The sequence below is a fragment of the Argopecten irradians genome, chromosome 5 (assembly GCF_041381155.1).
Source record: "Argopecten irradians isolate NY chromosome 5, Ai_NY, whole genome shotgun sequence".
NCBI classification, from domain to species: Eukaryota; Metazoa; Mollusca; class Bivalvia; order Pectinida; family Pectinidae; genus Argopecten; species Argopecten irradians.
Window position 1 is genome coordinate 4,819,139 of NC_091138.1, and position 5,784 is coordinate 4,824,922.

Consider the following 5,784-nt stretch of genomic DNA (forward strand, 5'->3'; position numbering starts at 1 on the left):
CATGGTCAGATCACACACATTGTCTGATTGTAGATAGGAAAGCCATCCTCCCCACTTTTACTGTAGTTGTTAGACGTCCCTGACATGGTCAGATCACACACATTGTCTGATTGTAGATAGGAAAGCCATCCTCCCCACTTTTACTGTAGTTGTTAGACGTCCCTGACATGGTCAGATCACACACATTGTCTGATTGTAGATAGGAAAGCCATCCTCCCCATTTTTACTGTAGTTGTTAGACGTCCCTGACATGGTCAGATCACACACATTGTCTGATTGTAGATAGGAAAGCCATCCTCCCCACTTTTACTGTAGTTGTTAGACGTCCCTGACATGGTCAGATCACACACATTGTCTGATTGTAGATAGGAAAGCCATCCTCCCCATTTTTACTGTAGTTGTTAGATGTCCCTGACATGGTCAGATCACACACACATTGTCTGATTGTAGATAGGAAAGCCATCCTCCCCACTTTTACTGTAGTTGTTAGACGTCCCAGACATGGTCAGATCACACACATTGTCTGATTGTAGATAGGAAAGCCATCCTCCCCACTTTTACTGTAGTTGTTAGACGTCCCTGACATGGTCAGATCACACACATTGTCTGATTGTAGATAGGAAAGCCATCCTCCCCACTTTTACTGTAGTTGTTAGATGTCCCTGACATGGTCAGATCACACACATTGTCTGATTGTAGATAGGAAAGCCATCCTCCCCACTTTTACTGTAGTTGTTAGACGTCCCTGACATGGTCAGATCACACACACATTGTCTGATTGTAGATAGGAAAGCCATCCTCCCCACTTTTACTGTAGTTGTTAGACGTCCCTGACATGGTCAGATCACACACATTGTCTGATTGTAGATAGGAAAGCCATCCTCCCCACTTTTACTGTAGTTGTTAGACGTCCCTGACATGGTCAGATCACACACATTGTCTGATTGTAGATAGGAAAGCCATCCTCCCCATTTTTACTGTAGTTGTTAGACGTCCCTGACATGGTCAGATCACACACATTGTCTGATTGTAGATAGGAAAGCCATCCTCCCCATTTTTACTGTAGTTGTTAGACGTCCCTGACATGGTCAGATCACACACATTGTCTGATTGTAGATAGGAAAGCCATCCTCCCCACTTTTACTGTAGTTGTTAGACGTCCCTGACATGGTCAGAACACATACATTGTCTGATTGTAGATAGGAAAGCCATCCTCCCCATTTTTACTGTAGTTGTTAGATGTCCCTGACATGGTCAGATCACACACATTGTCTGATTGTAGATAGGAAAGCCATCCTCCCCATTTTTACTGTAGTTGTTAGACGTCCCTGACATGGTCAGATCACACACATTGTCTGATTGTAGATAGGAAAGCCATCCTCCCCACTTTTACTGTAGTTGTTAGACGTCCCTGACATGGTCAGATCACACACATTGTCTGATTGTAGATAGGAAAGCCATCCTCCCCACTTTTACTGTAGTTGTTAGACGTCCCTGACATGGTCAGATCACACACATTGTCTGATTGTAGATAGGAAAGCCATCCTCCCCACTTTTACTGTAGTTGTTAGACGTCCCTGACATGGTCAGATCACATACATTGTCTGATTGTAGATAGGAAAGCCATCCTCCCCATTTTTACTGTAGTTGTTAGACGTCCCTGACATGGTCAGATCACACACATTGTCTGATTGTAGATAGGAAAGCCATCCTCCCCCATTTTTACTGTAGTTGTTAGATGTCCCTGACATGGTCAGATCACACACATTGTCTGATTGTAGATAGGAAAGCCATCCTCCCCATTTTTACTGTAGTTGTTAGACGTCCCTGACATGGTCAGATCACACACATTGTCTGATTGTAGATAGGAAAGCCATCCTCCCCACTTTTACTGTAGTTGTTAGACGTCCCTGACATGGTCAGATCACACACACATTGTCTGATTGTAGATAGGAAAGCCATCCTCCCCACTTTTACTGTAGTTGTTAGACGTCCCTGACATGGTCAGATCACACACATTGTCTGATTGTAGATAGGAAAGCCATCCTCCCCACTTTTACTGTAGTTGTTAGACGTCCCTGACATGGTCAGATCACACACATTGTCTGATTGTAGATAGGAAAGCCATCCTCCCCACTTTTACTGTAGTTGTTAGATGTCCCTGACATGGTCAGATCACACACATTGTCTGATTGTAGATAGGAAAGCCATCCTCCCCACTTTTACTGTAGTTGTTAGACGTCCCTGACATGGTCAGATCACACACATTGTCTGATTGTAGATAGGAAAGCCATCCTCCCCACTTTTACTGTAGTTGTTAGACGTCCCTGACATGGTCAGATCACACACATTGTCTGATTGTAGATAGGAAAGCCATCCTCCCCACTTTTACTGTAGTTGTTAGACGTCCCTGACATGGTCAGATCACACACATTGTCTGATTGTAGATAGGAAAGCCATCCTCCCCACTTTTACTGTAGTTGTTAGACGTCCCTGACATGGTCAGATCACACACATTGTCTGATTGTAGATAGGAAAGCCATCCTCCCCACTTTTACTGTAGTTGTTAGACGTCCCTGACATGGTCAGATCACACACATTGTCTGATTGTAGATAGGAAAGCCATCCTCCCCACTTTTACTGTAGTTGTTAACGTCCCTGTACATTGTCTGATTGTAGATAGGAAAGCCATCCTCCCCACTTTTACTGTAGTTGTTAGACGTCCCTGACATGGTCAGACATCACACACATTGTCTGATTGTAGATATGGAAAGCCATCCTCCCCATTTTTACTGTAGTTGTTAGACGTCCCTGACATGGTCAGATCACACACATTGTCTGATTGTAGATAGGAAAGCCATCCTCCCCACTTTTACTGTAGTTGTTAGACGTCCCTGACATGGTCAGATCACACACATTGTCTGATTGTAGATAGGAAAGCCATCCTCCCCATTTTTACTGTAGTTGTTAGACGTCCCTGACATGGTCAGATCACACACATTGTCTGATTGTAGATAGGAAAGCCATCCTCCCCACTTTTACTGTAGTTGTTAGACGTCCCTGACATGGTCAGATCACACACATTGTCTGATTGTAGATAGGAAAGCCATCCTCCCCACTTTTACTGTAGTTGTTAGACGTCCCTGACATGGTCAGATCACACACATTGTCTGATTGTAGATAGGAAAGCCATCCTCCTCCCCACTTTTACTGTAGTTGTTAGACGTCCCTGACATGGTCAGATCACACACATTGTCTGATTGTAGATAGGAAAGCCATCCTCCCCACTTTTACTGTAGTTGTTAGATGTCCCTGACATGGTCAGATCACACACATTGTCTGATTGTAGATAGGAAAGCCATCCTCCCCACTTTTACTGTAGTTGTTAGACGTCCCTGACATGGTCAGATCACACACATTGTCTGATTGTAGATAGGAAAGCCATCCTCCCCACTTTTACTGTAGTTGTTAGACGTCCCTGACATGGTCAGATCACACACATTGTCTGATTGTAGATAGGAAAGCCATCCTCCCCACTTTTACTGTAGTTGTTAGACGTCCCTGACATGGTCAGATCACACACATTGTCTGATTGTCTAGATAGGAAAGCCATCCTCCCCACTTTTACTGTAGTTGTTAGACGTCCCTGACATGGTCAGATCACACACATTGTCTGATTGTAGATAGGAAAGCCATCCTCCCCACTTTTACTGTAGTTGTTAGACGTCCCTGACATGGTCAGATCACACACATTGTCTGATTGTAGATAGGAAAGCCATCCTCCCCACTTTTACTGTAGTTGTTAGACGTCCCTGACATGGTCAGATCACACACACATTGTCTGATTGTAGATAGGTATCCTGTATATCATACATTCACACTTCCACTGAACCAGTTACAGAACTTCCCAGGTACGTTTACATGTCAATAAACGTATCCTGTATATCATACATTCACACTTCCACTGAACCAGTTACAGAACTTCCCAGGTACGTTTACATCTCAATAAACGTATCCTGTATATCATACATTCACACTTCCACTGAACCAGTTACAGAACTTCCCAGGTACGTTTACATCTCAATAAACGTATCCTGTATATCATACATTCACACTTCCACTGAACCAGTTACAGAACTTCCCAGGTACGTTTTACATCTCAATAAACGTATCCTGTATATCATACATTCACACTTCCACTGAACCAGTTACAGAACTTCCCAGGTACGTTTACATGTCAATAAACGTATCCTGTATATCATACATTCACACTTCCACTGAACCAGTTACAGAACTTCCCAGGTACGTTTACATCTCAATAAACGTATCCTGTATATCATGCATTCACACTTCCACTGAACCAGTTACAGAACTTCCCAGGTACGTTTACATCTCAATAAACGTATCCTGTATATATCATACATTCACACCACTGAACCAGTTACAGAACTTCCCAGGTAGTTTACATCTCAATAAACGTATCCTGTATATCATTACATTCACACTTCCACTGAACCAGTTACAGAACTTCCCAGGTACGTTTACATCTCAATAAAACGTATCCTGAGTATATCATGCATTCACACTTCCACTGAACCAGTTACAGAACTTCCCAGGTACGTTTACATCTCAATAAAACGTATCCTGTATATCATGCATTCACACTTCCACTGAACCAGTTACAGAACTTCCCAGGTACGTTTACATCTCAATAAAACGTATCCTGTATATCATACATTCACACTTCCACTGAACCAGTTACAGAACTTCCCAGGTACGTTTACATGTCAATAAACGTATCCTGTATATCATACATTCACACTTCCACTGAACCAGTTACAGAACTTCCCAGGTACGTTTACATCTCAATAAACGTTATCCCTGTATATCATACATTCACACTTACCACTGAACCAGTTACAGAACTTCCAGGTACAATAAAGGTATCCTGTTATTTACATTACACTTTCCACTGTTAAAGAAATTCCCAGGTAACATGTCAATAAACGTATCCTGTATATCATGCATTCACACTTCCACTGAACCAGTTACAGAACTTCCCAGGTACGTTTACATCTCAATAAACGTATCCTGTATATCATACATTCACACTTCCACTGAACCAGTTACAGAACTTCCCAGGTACGTTTACATCTCAATAAACATATCCTGTATATCATACATTCACACTTCCACTGAACCAGTTACAGAACTTCCCAGGTACGTTTACATCTCAATAAACGTATCCTGTATATCATACATTCACACTTCCACTGAACCAGTTACAGAACTTCCCAGGTACGTTTACATCTCAATAAACGTATCCTGTATATCATACATTCACACTTCCACTGAACCAGTTACAGAACTTCCCAGGTACGTTTACATCTCAATAAACGTATCCTGTATATCATACATTCACACTTCCACTGAACCAGTTACAGAACTTCCCAGGTACGTTTACATCTCAATAAATGTATCCTGTATATCATACATTCACACTTCCACTGAACCAGTTACAGAACTTCCCAGGTACGTTTACATCTCAATAAACGTATCCTGTATATCATGCATTCACACTTCCACTGAACCAGTTACAGAACTTCCCAGGTACATTTACATCTCAATAAACGTATCCTGTATATCATACATTCATACTTCCACTGAACCAGTTACAGAACTTCCCAGGTACGTTTACATGTCAATAAACGTATCCTGTATATCATACATTCACACTTCCACTGAACCAGTTACAGAACTTCCCAGGTACGTTTACATCTCAAT